A 20,466-nucleotide genomic window follows, 5' to 3' on the forward strand; every position below is an offset into this window, starting at 1 on the left:
ACCGTGACCATAGCGTGCTTAGGCCGCAACCGCCAGCCACTCCGGTACTGCGGGCCCCGGCTGACTCCAGGCCTCACCTTTAAAGGCTAGGCCCCGGTGGGGGATGTTGCAAGTGGCGTCACGAACAGGATATAGACTTCTGTGCCTTATTACGGCATTAAAGACTTTCCTTTATTAAAAAGACTGTGCTGCCTAACCCTGCTGCCATCCGGGTTTAGGCCTAAGGACTTGTGTGTTTCTGAACTGTGTTATACTGCTGCCACGTGCTGCCGAGCGTTGCTCCAGCGCTCTGGAGGTTAATCCTGGCAAGAACTGTACCAGCTCTGCTACATCCGGCGCTGCCGCGCCTGAAGATTTTTACCTCAGAAACTGTGGCGCAGCAAATAATTCAAGCCCGCCAAAACCTTCACTGGCGGGAAATCCAGATGACACACCAAGCTCCACCCACGCGCGAATGGCGCGAACCCCGCCTCCTGTGGCGCAGGAAAAATTAGAGCCCGCCACAGCTCTTGGCGGGAAGGACTCAGACTCCACCCCCTGGCCCGAGGCGGACGTCCTGCCCTGCCTCAGAGAAGCGCCAGATCTCAAGTGGATGTTGAGCAGAGAGGACTACATCATGTGGGGTCCTCCGCTCTTCCCTCCTGTGGAGCGTCCTGAGTTTTATGAAGTCCTAGAGACGATGGTGGTAGTCTCCGCGCAGCCCGTCCGAAGACCTTCCGCGGGACATCGGCTGCACCGAGGAATTACTCGGGCTTTCGTCACCCGGACCTGCTACCACACGGTGACGCAGTACCCGATTCCACCCGGGCGGATCCTCGTCCCTATCCCGGCTGCCATTCCGGTAGCGCGGGCCCACGTGGAGGCGCCACGTGGAGAGGCCCCGACACCTGCGGAGCCAACGCCTGGGCCTGGTATGGCCGTCCCACCTGCTCCGAGGCCTACCCCTCCGGCTACGCGGCCTGCTAGCCCCGCTATGGTGGTTCCTGACCCTCCGGTGGTTCCTGCTCCTGTTCCGGCACCTACCTGTCGCCCAAGGAGATCCGAACCCGAACCGGAGCCTCGAGCCCCAGCACCGGAACCTCCGCAGCCTCAAGGCCGAGGTGAGGCCACCCGCCGGCGACTCCGGGACGCTGTCTCGGAGCAGCGACGCCGAGAGAAGGAGGCCCAGCGGTATATGGCCGGCAGATCCACAGCGGGAGCTTGGGTCGAGAAGAACCGCACCACCGGCATGGTCAGGTTCTTCGACAAGCGGAAGGGCTATGGCTTCGCTACCCAGGACTATACCGGACGGGAAGTATTTATACCCCGCCGGTCCGTCAAGAGGCCTGATCTGCCGGAGAGCCAGCGCAACCTCAAGCCAGGCGAGTGCATCGAGTTCTCCCTGCAGGAAGGACCGCGAGGACCCTGGGCGGCTGGAGTGATCCGGATCCCCGACTCCGATGAGGACCGCTACTACCCGCAGGACGGCTGGTATGAGGACGACGAGTGGCCGGAGTCTCCGAACACCTCTTCCTCCTCGGCTGCAAGTCCCCGGGCGGTGACCCATGTGAATGCCCCATCCACGGTAATCGTGAGTACGGGTCCCATTGCCATCCATGGGCCGGGCATGATACAGGGCGCCACCCCCACCGGTTCCCCTGCTGGGAGCATTGCCAGGTCCCGCGGCTCTTCCGTGGGTGAGGACATCCCGGCTGGTGAGCCTTGTCCGGAGGCTTCCACTAGGCCCTCTTCTCCAATTGTCACCTACCAGTGGGGTGATGACCCGGCCCCAGAAGAACCGGAGCCGGAAGGAGCCGCGGCGCTGCCGCAGGTTCCCATTTATTTCTTCATGGACCCCTCTGTGGTCCCTGGCTCAGTTGAGCCCCCGGCTGGAACAGCCAACACCCCGGGCGACAGTGCTCCTCCCCCTGAAGGTCCGGAGGATGTTGCCGCACCTGCAGTACCCACTACTGCCACCGGGTGTCCCCAGCCGGCACCTACTCCCGCTGAGGAAGCACAGGATTCCTTATTGACTCTGGATCCTGTCCCTGTGGAACCCAGCGAAGATGCTGACTAATCCCTGAAGGGCTGTCGCCCTCTCCAGGTACTATGTACATATTGTATATTTCTCCATTTACCCCAAAGAGCCAGAGACTGTCCTGAGACTCTTACCCTTATTTATCTCAGTCCAGAGATTATGTGCTATGATAGCACCCTTCCTCTGCCACAGCAGAGATGTCATCAAAGGACTCTGTCCCTCTCCAAATAGAGGAGACCCTTTGTTTCTTCATTGCACTTTTCCCCACCTCAAGGGCTGTACCCAGAAGATGGACTTTGTCAGTAGAGACCTTCTGAGAGACTTTTGCCAACCTCCAGGAAAAGTTGCGATGTAATTGACTACTATTTTGCACTTAATGCCTTCCTTTTTAGGTATGGACATTCTGCTTGCACCTTTTTATGCCTTTTCTTTGCAGGAAAAGAGACATTTGCTATCGCGCTACCCTGAGTAGCCTATCTACCTCTGTAACGTTTGCACGTTATAAGATGTGTACCCATTGGGCTCCTAAGCCAATGTGATTTTGCCAAATGTTTGCACACTGTCTATATGCCAGTAGTCTGCATTAACCCTTTCATAGGCTTTTCAGGTTGTAGTGTGGCTGTGTCGGACCGTCTTTCTATGTAAAACACTGACCGCTACCTGATCCCTCAAACTGAGGTTTGCACATGGGGGTAGTCCGTAAACTGCGGGTCTTTAGGGGACCGGGGGTGTTACATAGATAGCACCTGGATGCCACCCATACATGGGTAAGGATGCCAGTCAGGAGGTACTCGTGTCGCATATGCTAATGCAATGCAGATAGACACACTATATAATTGCCGCCAGGGAAGAAGTGTTGATAAAACAAATATACAGGCCTTGGTGCAAGGAGTGGATTACAGGACATGACACCACACCTTTCCTACTGTACAGTTCGGTTTAATGGCGTCAGCGACCAACTGTCATACAGCTACATATTTTTGTCTTAGTCCGACACCAACCCAGGTGCCTGTCTCCAGGACCATGGGCGGTTTGTCCCTACACCTCACATAGCCTGCACTTCCCAGAAGTGCCTTTAGCCCCCTCCGTGCCCCAAACCATCTGTAGTCGAGCCGAGGGCGGCTCTTTCAATTGCCCCCGGGGTATGCAACACCCTCGCCGATGCAATGGCGAGGTAGTGCTTGCGAATACGTCCCACCTGTAGGTAACACCATATTACACTACATGGTCCTTATAGGATCAAAGGGGAAATTGCAGTGGTTAATCCTGCCTGGCAAGGCAGAGGTTAAGTATTTTGTATAATGCAAGATGCTATTGACCAATGTCTGTGTTACATCCTGTGCTTTGTGAGCTGAGATGTGATTGGAGGAGCAGCCACCACCTGACCAAAGGGAGGTAATAAAACCTCTGGCCCAGGAATGTTCTGGGGCACTCTTAGAGAGTTAGACTGAGAGAAGTCTCTCAGTCTATGTAGTGAGTGAGTGAGTAAATCTCTGTCTGGCCCATACCAGAGCAGGAAGAGCCTAGCCCCTGCCTCTGAAGAGTGGAGCTATTAGACTAGAGTAGTGTAGTGAGGAAAGGGGTATCATTCCTACCTTCAAGGGTGATACCTGAAGCTCTACAGGACAAGCTGAAGCTTCCTATAAGGACACAGCTGCCTCCCAGCCTGCCCTCTACATCCAGGCTGGTGAACTATCTCCTGAGGCTCCCTCCAACTCACATCTCGGCACTCCAGCTACCTGTTAAAGGCTCGTTTTCTGCAGTTCCTGCCGGTTGCAATAAACTGTAAGTTGTTTGCTTCAACTTCTGTCTCCGTCTGGTCCCTGCTAATACGGCTGCCTTCATCACCGGCACCCTGTCCATCACCCAGAGACTCACACTCGGGACATTAAGGGGTTGCCCCAGGGAGATCCGCTATAGCAGCCGCTCCCTGATCATTTCTTGCCAACACCACCCTGCTGGAGACCTGCCAGGCTGTAGGACAGCCCTCCGGTTCCCCCGTACCAAGCACCGTGACCATAGCGTGCTTAGGCCGCAACCGCCAGCCACTCCGGTACTGCGGGCCCCGGCTGACTCCAGGCCTCACCTTTAAAGGCTAGGCCCCGGTGGGGGATGTTGCACATGTAATGTGACATTTTAGCAAGCTGTTGTCCTGTTGTAAGCAAGAAAGAATTCAGCTGTTCTTTCATAAAAAAAAACAAAATTAGAAAGGACCACTAGTAGAAATACTGTTATAGTCTCCATAATGACTGTGCAACACGGTGCAACACAAGGTGGTAGTTGCGAATAGCGCCCTCTCCATGTCAGGAGGTGTTAGGGAGACTGATCACCTCTCTAGGAGGTCTCTAAGTACTGGAGTACTTAGTGATTGCAGCTCTAGCCACTTGGTAAGGCAAGAGTTAACAGTGTATAATGCTGTTGTCCAATGATGTTCTTGTAAAGCAAGCTGGAAGCTAATTGGAGAAGTGCTGCCATCTGACAAAGGGGGTATATAAACCCCTGCTGGGTGAGAGCACATGGTCTTGGATTCCAGTCAGTAAATAGAGAAGCAGGTCCAGTATGCAGCTCCCTGCAGAATTGCCCTCCAGACCCACTACCAGGAAGAAGAGGTACCTCAGGCCGCTGCCTGATACCTGAGGGCAAGTCAGGAGATTTAAGCCCCAGAACTGAGGTCCCCATCTAGACTCACCAGGCTGAGAGTAACCTTCCTGCGGACCAGCTATCTCCCACCAGCTTGCTGAAATCTGCTGTTAATCACTGCTATGGCTGCTACTGTTGTAATAAGTACTTTACTACAGCCATCTGACATTGACTTTATTTTGGTTTGACATTTACCTAACAACACTGAAACGTAAAGACAGAACTTCCGTATATAACTATGTATCTTGTGTCCCAATGTCTGATCATGGGAGCTGGAAGTTATCAGACCTTTGTGAATTACAGCTTTGATGGTGCTGGGATATAGGATGAGATGTGGTTGTCAATATTAGACAATGTGACATGGTCTGTAAATCTGTAATCTACTGTACACAATAATCTCCTACTCATTTAGCACCAGTCATTTTGGAAATGGAACAGAATCCATGAAGGTGATATCGATTCACATGTGAGGATTTCATTAAATAGACAAGTGTTTTCCCCGAGGACCTGTAGAATAAGAGGTAAATCACATGGGAAGAAAGACCAGAGCACAAAGTGTGCAGGCCGGACCCCCGGCAAATAGCTCTGGTTTATTTCTGTTCTATATAATTAGTTTTCCCCAGCTGTCGGCCACCTATCCATCCAGACTAATGATTATCCCCTAATATTATCTCTTCAAACCGATCAGCAAAGTCTATGACCAGAAAAGCAGCTATTTTCTCAAGTGAAATGTCCATTTACTTGAAATATTCTGTGACTTCTGATAACATAGTCATAGTGAATTTATCAAGTAAATTTGCAAAAACCAAGGGCAATCACTGATCATTTGATATGGAACTTCAAGTAGCAACTTCTCTGAATCCACATCTTCAAGAAGGCTCCCAAGTGGATGGAACTATATAGCACAAATAATAGGAAAAATAATTGGGGATTCAGTGTCTTGGAACTGCTTATTGGAAAACTATGTTGAATCTACTCAGTTCCTTCTGCTATATAATATGCTGTATCTATATATATATATATATATATATATATATATATATATATATACACACTCACCGGCCACTTTATTAGGTACACCATGCTAGTAACGGGTTGGACCCCCTTTTGCCTTCAGAACTGCCTCAATTCTTCGTGGCATAGATTCAACAAGGTGCTGGAAGCATTCCTCAGAGATTTTGGTCCATATTGACATGATGGCATCACACAGTTGCCACAGATTTGTCGGCTGCACATCCATGATGCGAATCTCCCGTTCCACCACATCCCAAAGATGCTCTATTGCAGGGGTCAGGAACCTTTTTGGCTGAGAGAACCATGAACGCCACGTATTTTAAAATGTTATTCTGTAAGAGCCGTACAATATGCACATGCCCCAAGTAGATAGGTAGTCCGAGTGTCACGGGTGCCCCTGTGATCTTCGCCTCGGATCGCAGACACACCTGAGCCCCTCTCCATGGCGGCTCCCCTTTCCGAGCTCACTCAACTCGCCACTTTCCGGCTCCCATCCCGCACTCGCTGGCAGTTTAAAAGGGCCAGTGCGCCACTGATTGGCACTTCCCGGGTTCTTCTAAAGACCAACAGCTCCCAGCATTCCCTGCCGGATCTTAGTGCTTCATGACTATGAGAAAGCTTTCCACATTGTTTCCTTCCCAAGAGTTGACCTCCCGTTGTGACCCCGGACCTGCTCCTTCGCTGCCAGCCCTGATCTCTTGCTCCATCCCCGACCTTGCATCATTGCCTTGACCGTCTGCCTGTTCTTGACCACGAGACTGCCTAGTGATACTGTACCTCGACCTTGGCTGCCATCGTGGACAAGTTGCGCCTGTGAAACGACCTGGTGGTTCCATCCTGCAAGACCATCCTGCAAGACCATCCTGCTTTGCGGCTGGCTCTGGTGAAGACCGGGTGCCACTTAGATTCTGGTCCCAGGTGTCTGCTTACAACATTGTCCGCGCTGGTCCAGGGGGTTCACTACTCCACATCCTGACTCCCTCCACACGCATCCCAGTAGATATGTAGTCACAGCATAAAAAAAATATTCACTTACCAGCGCTCCCTGCAAGCAGCTCCTCATCGCTCCCACGGTCTTCTCTTTGACTCAGGCTTAGACGATGGTGGCGATGGCACCTGGGTCGTACAAAGGACGTAGGTGGAAGTAACATCGCTGCCTGTGTCCAGTGATCAGGCTAAGAGACACACAGCAGCCATCACTATTTATTAAAGATCTGTCTGAGAGCCAGATGCAGCCAACAAAAGAGCCACATCTGGCTCCCGAGCCATAGGTTCCCTACCCCTGCTCTATTGGATTGAGATCTGGTGATTGTGGAGGCCATTTGAGTACAGTGACCTCATTGTCATGTTCAAGAAATCAGTCTGAGATGATTCCAGCTTTATGACATGGCGCATTATCCTGCTGAAAGTAGCCATCAGATGTTACAGGGTACATTGTGGTCATAAAGGGATGGACATGGTCAGCAACAATACTCAGGTAGGCTGTGGCGTTGCAACGATGCTCAATTGGTACCAAGGGGCCCAAAGAGTGGCAAGAAAATATTCCCCACACCATGACACCACCACCACCAGCCTGAACCGTTGATACAAGGCATGATGGATCCATGCTTTCATGTTGTTGATGCCAAATTCTGACCCTACCATCCGAATGTCGCAGCAGAAATCGAGACTCATCAGACCAGGCAATGTTTTTCCAATCTTCTACTGTCCAATTTCGATGAGCTTGTGCAAATTGTAGCCTCAGTTTCCTGTTCTTAGCTGAAAGGAGTGGCACCCGGTGTGGTCTTCTGCTGCTGTAGCTCATCTGCCTCAAAGTTCGAAGTACTGTGCATTCAGAGATGCTCTTCTGCCTACCTTGGTTGTAACGGGTGGCGATTTGAGTCACTGTTGCTTTTCTATCAGCTCGAACCAGTCTGCCCATTCTCCTCTGACCTCTGGCATCAACAAGGCATTTCCGCCCACAGAACTGCCGCTCACTGGATGTTTTTTCTTTTTCGGACCATTCTCTGTAAACCCTAGAGATGGTTGTGCGTGAAAATCCCAGTAGATCAGCAGTTTCTGAAATACTCAGACCAGCCCTTCTGGCACCAACAACCATGCCACGTTCAAAGGCCTCAAATCACCTTTCTTCCCCATACTGATGCTCGGTTTGAACTGCAGGAGATTGTCTTAACCATGCCTACATGCCTAAATGCACTGAGTTGCCGCCATGTGATTGGCTGATTAGAAATTAAGTGTTAACGAGCAGTTGGACAGGTGTACCTAATAAAGTGGCCGGTGAGTGTGTATATATATATATATATATATATATGTATATATATATATATATATATATATATATTATCTGTTCAGCTCATCCTGCTCTATAACATGCTGCATACAGATAGGACACTTTGTACAATCTTCTCAGCTCCTCTTGCTTTATTACATGCAGCCTACAGATAGAACACTATGTACAATCTACATAGCTCTTCCTGCTCTATAACATACTGCCTGCAAAAAGGTTAATATGTACCTGTTCATAAAGCAATCTGTTCTGCTCCTCCTGCTTTATGACATTCTGCTTGCAAATAGGAAAGTGGGGAAAATTTACTTACCCGGTCCTGTCAAGATCCCCGATCCGGACGGTCCGACGAAGATGAAATCTGGCGCATTTCACGTAGCTCGTGCACCCGAGTTCCTGCATCCGTCGCTTCCCCGCCGAGGTCCGCCGGAGTTCACCATCTTCTTCCCGGTGCTTGTAAGTGTGTGTCTTGCGACACAATTTGAAATGTTAAATCCTGTGCGTAGTCCGAATCTCTCGGGTTGTCCGACGGCCCACCCCCCCCTCGCGTGCAAGCCGGCGCCAATACGCCAAAATCCGATCGTGGGCGCCAAAATCTCCTGTTAAATGTGGAGCTAATCGGAAATCATCGGGAAACCTGACGAAAATGCGCTCCGCGGACCCTTAGTAAATGTGCCCCAATATTTACAATCACCTTAGCTCCTCCTGTTCTATAACATTCTGCCTGCATATACAGCACTATGTATAATTTGTTCATCTATTCCTACTCTATAACATGCTGCCTGCAGGTAGGACACTATCGGGGTATTTATCAGAGCTTTTGTGTCAGAACACTAGCATAGAAGCCCAGAAATAATTACAAATTCTAGCTTATCGCTAGTACTTGCGATTATTTTCCCCTTCCCGCCAACTCAACGGCAGGGGGACGTGGAGGGGCATGAAGGGAGGCGTGGCCAGCCGAGGAGTGGGTCGGGGCAGGTCCTTCCTGATGCCACGCCGATGCACTCGCTGTAGCCAGTAACTTTTCTTATAGGTGAACAGTCGCCTGCTGCACCTATGCCAGGTAGTGTCTACCTGCCGATAAATATTCCCCTATGTGTAGAATTTGCTCAGCTTCTCCTGCTCTATAACATGCTGCCTGCAGATAGAACACTGTGTACAATCTGCTCAGCTCCTCCTGCTCTATAATATGCTGCCTGCAGATAGGACACTGTATGCAATCTGCTCAGCTCCTCCTGCTCTATAACATGCTGCCTGCAGATAGGACACTATGTACAGTATGCTCAGCTACTCCTGCTCTATAACATGCTGCCTGCAGATAGGACACTGTGTACAATCTGCTTAACTCCTCCTGCTCTATAATATGCTGCCTGCAGATAGGACACTGTATGCAATCTGCTCAGCTCCTCCTGCTCTGTAACATGCTGCATACAGATAGGACACTTTGTACAATCTTCTCAGCTCCTCTTGCTTTATTACATGCAGCCTACAGATAGAACACTATGTACAATCTACATAGCTCTTCCTGCTCTATAACATACTGCCTGCAAAAAGTTTAATATGTGCCTGTTCATAAAGAAATCTGTTCTGCTCCTCCTGCTTTATAACATTCTGCTTGCAAATAGGAAAGTGGGGAAAATTTACTTACCCGGTCCTGTCAAGATCCCCGATTCGGACGGTCCGACGAAGATTAAATCTGGCGCATTTCACGTAGCTCGTGCCCACCCCCTGATTTGTGTCGCGTGCAAGCCAGCGCCAATGCGCCAAAATCCGATCGTGGCCGCCAAAATCTCCTGTTAAATGTGGCGCTGCTCTATAACATGCTGCCTGCAGATAGGACACTGTGTACAATCTGCTTAACTCCTCCTGCTCTATAATATGCTGCCTGCAGATAGGACACTGTATGCAATCTGCTCAGCTCCTCCTGCACATGGATGATTGAAAAGTAACTAATAGTAAATGAACCATAATAAATACAATCAATAATCATTTACATGTAAAGCCAACATTAGGAGTTTAACCATTAGTTCAAAGGGGAGGGTCTGCTGTCTTCTTATTTAAGGGTTTTAGGACTGGGTGAGCTGAAAAACTCAAGTATTCCCTTTACCCAGAATGTATTCTGAAAATACTGATCCCACATAGGCTCAGAGATATTCAAATGATCTGCTAATTCTGGGGGCGAAGTAACCTTCATCTCAGAAACTAGAGCAGGCAGGTCACAACAAAAGCTTTGTTTTTGGCGTGCTCACCCTGATACCTCCCATGTAATGGAATAAAAAAGGTAAAAGTTGAATATCCTCCAATGGTAGCAATGAAAATATTCACGTATCTTCTAAAAACCAAGCCCCCAGGCAGTTCCAACTATGGAAAAAGAAACATTTATTAGCCCACAAAAACACAACACAAAAAAGTAGTAACAGTACGAAAACTGTACATATTGGGTATGCTTAGAATAACAGGGGGCCTCATAATTATTTTATCTGTACAATGTGGTGGGCACTGCAAAATTGCTTCTATAGTAGTTAGTCTTCAATTGATGTGGTTTCCAAAAGTTGTTCCCAATTTAAAAAGGCTCAAAATTGCTCATGAAAAGTGAGTATGAATTTTTTTCCTAAAGATGATCAGTCATTAAGGGGTTGATTTTGGATTGTACTCACAAGCTGGATTCAGAAGGAAAAGTAAAAAAATGTGAATTGATATGTCTCTTTTTTTTCACTCCTGTGTTTGGTATAAAAAAAAGGCTTATAATTTGCCTTATAATTTTTTTAGACTAACAATATTTTTGCAACATGCTTTTTGAGGACATCCACTTTAAAGAAACTTTCTACAACATTGGATAAAACTAAATAATGTGCTTTTCCAATATCCGAACATTAGGGGCACACTACACCTGAAAGCTTTGGATCCCATGTAAGACAGAGCACTCAAAGTGGCTCAATTGCTGGAAATTTTGATACTTGCCCATGGTTGACTTCATAGGGGCTGCCATACTACAGTATGGCAGTATATGGGGATTTTCCACAAATTGCACATTGTAACGAATGGGTTAAAGCGAGACAGGTCTTCGGAAGACCTGAGGCTGTCATGGCGACTGATCGGCACTCCCCGATGACATCACGGGGAGCGACGATCGTCACCAAGATGGCGGCGCCAATGCTAGCACCGATCACGGGTGATACCGGTAAGTCTTTGCTGCAATATGCGTAAAGACCTTCCGGCTATGGAGAAGACTCAGCCAGTGAGCCCTCTCCATGTACCCACAGCCGACGTGCACCGTACTAGTACGATGCGCGTCGTTAAGGCAGTGATTTTCAACCTTTTTTGAGCCGCGGCACACTTTTTATACTTAGAAAATCCTGAGGCACACCACCAACCAAAATAGCACAAAATGACACTAAAACAGTCATAAAAGGCCCCCTTTACTAATAAAAACCTCTAGCGCCCCCCTTTACTAATAAAAACCTCTAGCGCCCTCCCTTTACTAATAAAAACCTCTAGCGCCCTCCCTTTACTAATCAAAAGCCCCTAGCGGCCTCCCTTTACTAATCAAAAGCCCCTAGCGGCCTCCCTTTACTAATCAAAAGCCCCTAGCGGCCTCCCTTTACTAATTAAAAGAACCTAGCGGCCTCCCTTTACTAATTAAAAGCCCCTACCGGCCTCCCTTTACTAATTAAGAGCCCCTAGCGGCCTCCCTTTACTAATTAAGAGCCCCTAGCGGCCTCCCTTTACTAATTAAGAGCCACTAGCGGCCTCCCTTTACTAATTAAAAGACCCTAGCGGCCTCCCTTTACTAATTAAAAGACCCTAGCGGCCTCCCTTTACTAATTAAAAGGCCCTAGAGGCCCCCCTTTACTAATTAAAAGGCCCTAGAAGCCCCCCTTTACTAATTAAAAGGCCCTAGAGGCCCCCCTTAACTAATAAAAAGCCCCAGCCTCCCTTTACTAATAAAAAAAAGCCCCTAGCCGCCTTCCCTATACAAACAATAACCCTCTATACTTACCCTTGATGTCTTCTTCTGCGTAACTTCTCTCCTAATGGCGATCCACCTATCTGGAGGAGCTACGGAAGATGGGCGGATCGCCGACGAGGGCCTTGTTCGTAAGTATGGGGGCCAAGGCGCGGCGGCAGCGCTACACAGGGGCTCCCCGCGGCACACTCAACCATGTGTCGCGGCACACTAGTGTGCCGCGGCACACAGGTTGAAAATCACTGCGTTAAGGGGTAAAAGGGGTTTTCCCACAAAACAAGTTATGCCCTATCCTTGACCTGCTGCTTGGTGGGGGTCTTGGTCATGAGACCCCACAGATCAGGAGAAGGGAGGGTCCGAAATACCACGAGATGAGCGGAGCAGCTAGTTGTGCATGGCCGGGCTGCCCCATTCATCTCTACAGAGCTGATGAAAATTACACAGTACGCGCTCACGCTCATTTCATCTCATCTCGGGCAGCGGCTAGTGGTCTGACGGGTGTACATTCACTTAATCTCATCACATCACATCACTTGTTTCATGGGAAAATCCCTTTAAGAGACACTATTTTTAACTCACCCACTGATGAAAGACACCAGCGGTCGCGGGTCCCAAGTCAATGCAGCGACATCTTTTCATGTCAATGCAGTTTTTCTTCTGCCCCTACTCCTCATGGCTGCTGAACTCGCCTCATGGCAGGTGACTTTACTTTGCCCATACTGACCGCAGCCTCATTTATGGCTACATCTCTGCTTGTCCTTTTGGTGGTTCATCTTGACCAACCTTCACATGACTAAGCCGTCACATGACTAAGGCTACTCCTAAGTAATGACTTGATGGTTCTTTGCCATGAAGCCCAGATCCTTCTACGGGGGTTAAAGGGTGAATACCAGGGGACTACTTAGACAACTCAATTGAGAGTAGCCCAAAGGCAAATCAGGGTTTTCTTTTATTTTTATGGAAAAATAACTAGTAAAAACATCTGAATTTACAATATAGTTCGTCGGAAAGACTGACAGGGGCCTCCATGTGTTTTTGTGAACGAGTCCGCCATGTGGGTTATTAGGAAATTGAATTGAATATCTGGATTAACATTAGTATTGACACCTTCAGATATCAGTGTTTTGTAATCTAAACTTATGATAAACTGTGAATGTGAAAAATAAGAATCATAAAATCACTCATGGGAACGTCCACAGATATCTGCCCCCGGTGTGACATCCAGCTGTGTATCACCTGTCAAAGCCAAGTAAATCTCGACATAAAATTTCCTACACTCCAGCGGAGACTGTAAATCCATCTCTCATCTCGTCTTGCCCTCGGGTGATAACATTTTCTGCTCCACTAAAAATCTCTTTTCCGCTACGTATTAGAAAACGCTGATTATGGAACCAAGAAAAATAACTAGTCTCATGTAAAAGGACTTCTCTTAGGCCGGCAAATTGAATTTACTTGTTTCTTTTTGGAACAATTGCATTATAGGAATTTATTGAATCATTCTAAGTGATCTATACGGCTTCTGAAGACGAGCGCGATCTGATTATACAACATAGGAGCCACTGGAAGTAACCTCTGTAACCTGTCTCCATAGTGATCAATATCATGGAGGCAGTGGATATAGCACACAGCTACTTGTATGAATGTTCAGGTGAAAACCTAAAACTTTGCATGAGAAAAAAATAACCTTTAAGGTATTGGAGCACATATGCTGCTGCTAAGTGGACCAGAATAATTAGGGTTTGTATTCTAGAAATCGGTACAAGCCTGAAATGCGCAATTCCTGGAGCACAGCCAAGAATTGCGCCTACTTCCCCCATTACGCCACCTCCACGGAGTTCCTGCCCCTCTTGGTGTCCTGCCCAACGCCTGTGCAATACCTATAGTATAGCCGGATAGCAGGTAACATGTTATAAAGCAGGAGGAGCTGAGCAGATTGCACATAGTGTCCTATCTGCAGGCAGCATGTTATAGAGCATGGGGAGCTGAGCAGATTGTACATAGTGTCCTATCTGCAGGCCGCATGTTATAGAGCAGGAGGAGCTGAGAAGATTGTACATAGTGTCCTATCTGCAGGCGACATGTTATAGAGCAGGAGCACCTGAGCAGATTGTACATAGTGTCCTATCTGCAGGCGACATGTTATAGAGCAGGAGGATCTGAGCAGATTGGACACAGTGTCCTATCTGCAGGCAACAAGTTATAGGGCAGGAGGAGCTGAGCAGATTGTCCACAGTATCCTATCTGCAGACAACATGTTATAGAGCAGGAGGAGCTGAGAATATTGTACGTAGTGTCCTATCTGCAGGCGACATGTTATAGAGCAGGAGGAGCTGAGCAGATTGTACACAGTGTCCTATCTGCAGGCGACATGTTATAGAGCAGGCGGAGCTGAGCAGATTGTACACAGTGTCCTATCTGCAGGTAACATGTAATAAAGCTATTTCTGTATTCATTCTTTGATTCATTGCAGGGGTCAGGAAACCTCTTAACAAGAAGCTGATCGACCCCAGTGCAAAGTCTGTGCCAGGCCCCCAATTATAATGTGCGGTTTAAATTACTAGTATTCTAGTACAAGTGACACCTTATGGGCCCCCTAAGCCTCTTGGGCCCAGTTGCGACTGCACCCCCTCAAGTTATATGGTGTATCGGTACCATAGATGGGGACTGCCTCTATCAGACAGTTATGGTAAAGATAATATTGTGTAATTTTTGATTTTTGCTCCCAGCATGGTAGAGGTAGGTGCAAGGGTGTGCAATTAGCAGCCCAGAGCACCTGACATCTTGTCCCAACGCTTTGGGCTACTAATTATATATTTCTTTTCTAGGTGATTCCAGGGTGTCAAGACCACCGGCCTATGGAGTGGGAGGGGCGGTCTGGGGAAGAAGCAATGCTGGTCCGCTGTGAGATTGGTCCGGCGTTCCTTTTATATGGCGCTGCAGGGTTCCGATAAATCTAGCAGTTTATCACTGCTAAAATGTGGTAGCGCTAGGAGCTGCTTAATTTAGTAAGCATCTCCTAGTGCCTTTTTTATGAATGACAGATCCCCTTTAAGGGATATGATAAATTTAGCAAAGGTTTCAGAAACAGCATGGAAGACATTATAGATCATGCCTGAACAGTGCTCACATAAATCCTTGAATGAGATACAAACTCTGCAGTGAGATACAAAACTTACTATTAACTGCAGCTAAAGTTTCTTTTGATTTATGCAAAGTTTGTTGAAAGTTCAGTGATTTCTTATGGGATCTGCTCCTTTGTCTTTATATGTTTTGTATCCACTGCTATACAAGGGTCATACATAATACAGAGGTATTAGATGAGGTACAGGATGGAAGCAAATGCTAACACTACTAATGATACTGCCTCCCCTGCTGCAGGCTACATCCCTGTCTATTCTGTAGATGTGAGATCGATATAATTCCTCTCTTTATAAATTTCTATTATTATACGGTAGATTTCCCTTATTATGTGATGTGTTTGTTTTTCTCCATTTGTTCCTGTACCCGGGACCCGTCTCTCAGCATTTACGCCTGGCTGAAATGATATGAGATCACAATACTTTAATTATAGCGAACCAGAACGCTTTACATTAATGTCACCAGATGTCACAAAAACAGAGCGAGACAAGAAAAGCGTCAGCGCCTGTAACTCCTAAACCTCCAAGTGCAAAGTGAAGGTAGTGGTGGGTAGGATCTCATGGCGAATGTGTGAACGCTGTGACAGATTCACTCCTGACTAGAAGCACACAGCACCTCTTGCTTTTTAAGGGGACAGGCCACTTGTTTTATGGGACTGCATCTAAGATTTCATTCATTGCTTATATGGAGAGGACAGAAAGGCACTCAAACAGTTAAAGCAGCATACCTGTATATACAGTGGTATATAGACAACTATATCACACATTCAGAATTGATACATCTGTGCATTTATAAATGTAGCAGAGCCCCCCCCTCATTCTCATAGACTGTAAGCTCTTGTGTCACCCCCTCATCCTCATAGACTGTAAGCTCTTATGTCACCCTTCATCCTCATAGACTGTAAGCTCTTGTGTCAGCCCCTCATCCTCATAGACTGTAAGCTCTTGTGTCCCCCAACCCTCATCCTCATAGACTGTAAGCTCTTGTGTCACCCCTCATCCTCATAGACTGTAAGCTCTTGTGTCACCCCCTTCATCCTCATAGACTGTAAGCTCTTGTGTCCCCCAACCCTCATCCTCATAGACTGTAAGCTCTTGTGTCACCCCCTCATCCTCATAGACTGTAAGCTCTTGTGTCACCCCCTTCATCCTCATAGACTGTAAGCTCTTGTGTCACCCTATCATCCTCATAGACTGTAATATCTTGTGTCACCCCCTCATCCTCATAGACTGTAAGCTCTTGTGTCACCCCCTCAACCTCAAAGACTGTAAGCTCTTGTGTCCCCCAACCCTCATCCTCATAGACTGTAAGCTCTTGTGTCACCCCCTCATCCTCATAGACTGTAAGCTCTTGTGTCACCACCTCATCCTTATAGACTGTAAGCTCTTGTGTCCCCCAACCCTCATCCTCATAGACTGTAAGCTCTTGTGTCACCCCCTCCTCCTCATAGACTGTAAGCTCTTGTGTCACCCCCTACTCCTCATAGACTGTAAGCTCTTGTGTCACCCCTCATCCTCATAGACTGTAAGCTCTTGTGTCACCCTCTCATCCTCATAGACTGTAAGCTCTTGTGTCCTCCCTTCATCCTCATACACTGTAAGCTCTTGTGTCACCCCCTCATCCTCATAGACTGTAAGCTCTTGTGTCCCCCCTCATCCTCATAGACTGTAAGTTCTTGTGTCACCCCCTCATCCTCATAGACTGTAAGCTATGACTGTAGACTGTAGTTCAATAATGTAGGTTTTTTATCCGTGGGGACCCACAAAGTACAATTTTTATCATCTATCTCACATCTATCATTATATGTACAGTATATATCATCATTAAATTTAGAGTATTTATCTATCATTATATCTATTCCCCAAATAGGCTTCCATTATATATTCAGTATCTTGTATCATTTATCATCATTATATCTAGAGTATCTATCAATCTATCTACACTTTATCATAATTATATCCATCTAACTATAAATCATCTTTTGATTCAATCACAATTATTAAATCTGTAGCATCTCATATCTATCATCATTTTATCTAGAGTAGTTATCAATCTATATATGATCATAACCAGATCTTCCTACCTATAAGTCATCAATCTATCTATATATATTTCTATATATCTGTAATCATTAAAACACAGTCATTATAAGTTTATCTACCTATGCTATAACCTCATTACATTTCTATCTATCTATCTATCTATCTATCTATCTATCTATCTATCTATCTATCTATATATCTATCTATCTATTTCATATCTATCTGTCTGTCTATCTATTATATCTACAGTATATATCTATGGTCATTTCATCTAACCACTTATATATTATCATTCTATCTACTGTAGCTATCCATCTATCTATCTATCTATCTATCTATCTATCTATCTATCTATCTATCTATTTAACTATCAATCTATCAATCAATCATTCTATCTATCTATCTATCTATCTATCTCTCTACTATCTCTCTACTATCTATCTATCTATCTATCTATCTATCTATCTATCTATTTCCTTGAGAAAGGCTCCTTAGGGGCTGAAACGTTGCATTTTTGATGGAATAAAAGATCCACTTTTCTTCATCTTTGCCTGTGGGAGTTCTGTTTTTTCCATTTGGGTATCTATCTATCTATCTATCCTTCCATCAATCTATCTATTTATCTATCTATGTCCTATCTATGTATTTATCAATCTATCTATCTATCTATCTATCTATCTATCTATCTATCTATGATTCTATATTTCCTATTTATCTATCATTTTATCTATCTATCATTTTATCTATCTATCTATCTATCATTTTATCTATCTATCTATCTATCTTTCCTTGACCCATTATTCCATGAGGAACCATAAAACTACATAAAACTACACCCCCGGCAGCTGTAATAACTCGCACTCAACACTGCTACATGTGTGCAGACGCATAAAGAAACATGTATGAGCCTGTTAGCACAATGTGACTTTACATGGGACTGCAGGTAAAACCTACTACATCACTTTATCCTGATTGCATTCTGTTCCCTGTACAATGTCATTCTATTACAGGAAGACTTTTCTGACTTTACATTTCCCTGGTTGATAATTTTGATAATATTTAGCTTCATTTTCAAGGTGATTTCCATATAGTAAATGCCCATAGGACCCACTAGTAGCATTAACTCTTTGTTATCTGATTACGCAGTATAATGTATATTAGTGTAATGACCTCCTAGTAAGATAGAATATTGTATAGAATAGGATACATGGTATTACCTGTAGGATTCACATCCCGGAGTCCTAGGAGCACAGTGTAGAGTAGTTTGTCCTCACCGCCAGCCGGATACATGTGTAGATGCTTGGAGGGAGAGAACATAATTGAGGGGAGGGAGGTGAACCGAGCCTGAGTGCTGCCTGCACAATGCTAAACCACGCCAAGGGTTGTATCCTCCGGGGAGCACATTTAAATACTTATCTACATTGTCACCCTCTGGATTAGCTGCGGATGACGGGAGTGGAGATGACGGAATAGGCAATGAGGTCCTGGAGAGAAGGTGCACAATCGAAGGAGCTCAGCGAGGTGTAGCCCTGGGTTCCCCGTCAGCTCGGCTCATTTCACACTCCCCAATTCTCATCTCTCTATTCTTCTTCTCAGCAGTCAAATTATTTCAAGTTATTGGATTTGAGGAAGGGACTTCTTTACGTCTCATCTGAGGATTTGGAGAATAGAGGAGACTTTAGGCAAAAGGTTCTGGAAAGTCAATCATTAGGAACTTCCACTCCATGGAAACCGTATGGAGCGGAAGGAGTCACCGGTGGAGGGCAAGATGTAGGTTATTTCCATGACATTTGTGTTATTGGGGAGATGTTCGAAAATGTTTTATAGAAAAACCCCAATTGTGTGAAAATACTTGTAGTTATCCACATGATATGGAGTGTCTGTTTGCTGGAGGTCTGACTACAAGAACAGGCTCCTCAAGCGTGCCATGTGTATAGAGTGGTTGTGGGTATGAATATTCGTAATGTCCTGGCGTTGGGCCTTTACTACCGTATTTTTCGGACCATAAGGCGCACCTTCAATAAATGCCTGCTAAAACGTCTAGGTTCATATATAAGGCGCACTGGATTATACGGCGCATCGGATTATAAGGATGAATGACCAGCAGGTGGCAGACCTGTGCAAAGTTCAAGGCAGCTGTTGTCTGTAAGTATGGTTCATATATAAGGCACACCTTTGATTTCTGAGAAAATCAAAAGAATTTTTTGTGGCACCGCTCACTAAGAAGAGTCAGCTCATCTGGCTCCTGAACGGCTCCCTATTAAATATATAATAGGGAGCTGCAGGAGTAAATACCAAAATACCACTATAGAGAATATATAGCATCTATAGAGGAGAGTACTGATTTCTGCCATTTGGTGGTAGTGTCGTATGGCAAGTGGAGCGCGGCTAATAACATAGAATGGGAGAGGGATAAAATGGCAACGCAGCTTGGCTAAAGGGATGGAGCTTTACTTCAGTATCTGCTGAATGTGGGCTGGTAGAATTAATACCTGAGTTGCTGGGACCAGTTTGAGGACCAGTCCCAACTGGGAACACTTAGCATGGACACCAAGTCGATTAGCAATAGCTCAACCCCATGACATTACTCTTTCGCTTTTATGTGACTGACTCAGCATTCACACCACCACAAGATTTCTATGGGTCGCTCGATAACTTGATGTTCTTATGATCACTTGGGGTGGTCACCCCCCCCCCCCCCCAACCCCACAAGCAGACACTTACTGCATCTTACTATTTCTAGCTATCTTATACTGATCCTCAGTACTTGTACAGACCCCACTGAGGTGTAACTAGAAATGCAGCTGTATGTTGTAGTGTGCAAACATGGCAACCACCCCAAACCACTAGTGAGCCCACAAAGCATAATGCCCCTTTTAGTTGCCTCTGATTCTGCACCTCCTCACCCTATATCTCTTTATTGTAGCCCTCCCCTCATGTCTCAACTTTTATAGCCCCGCTTCCCCTTTGTTTGCTTCCCCCAACACATTTTAGTCCATTTTACCGCAACACCCTTTCCCATCTTTTTGATGTAAAATTGTGAATAAAGTATCTGCTACCTACATTTCCCTGTTCTCCTGCAGCAGTTATCCTCAGTGATGTAGTGGGAAGCATATGCAACACCCTCGCCGATGCAATGGCGAGGTAGTGCTTGCGAATACGTCCCACCTGTAGGTAACACCACATTACACTACATGGTCCTTATAGGATCAAGGGGAAATGGCAGTGGTTAATCCTGCCTGGCAAGGCAGATGTTAATCTGTGATGTAATTATGTCAACCAATGTCTGTGTTACATCCTGTCTCTGTGCACTGAGAGGTAATTGGAGGAGCAGCCACCACCTGACCAAGGGAAGGTAATAAAA

The 20,466-nt window shown here is 46.4% G+C and overlaps 1 protein-coding gene across 1 annotated transcript in view; it reads right to left on the reverse strand.

The window, feature by feature from the left end:
- The window catches only part of LOC140126321 (neuropeptide Y receptor type 2-like), a 60,614-nt gene extending 41,894 nt beyond the window's left edge, over window positions 1-18,720 (reverse strand). The window contains exon 1 of the mRNA XM_072145610.1: window positions 18,320-18,720. The gene's annotated coding sequence lies outside the window, so the exon portion shown is untranslated. The remainder of the gene's footprint in view (window positions 1-18,319) is intronic.
- Window positions 18,721-20,466: the final 1,746 nt, after the last annotated feature.

Source organism: Engystomops pustulosus, chromosome 4, assembly GCF_040894005.1.
Source record: "Engystomops pustulosus chromosome 4, aEngPut4.maternal, whole genome shotgun sequence".
NCBI lineage: Eukaryota > Metazoa > Chordata > Amphibia > Anura > Leptodactylidae > Engystomops > Engystomops pustulosus.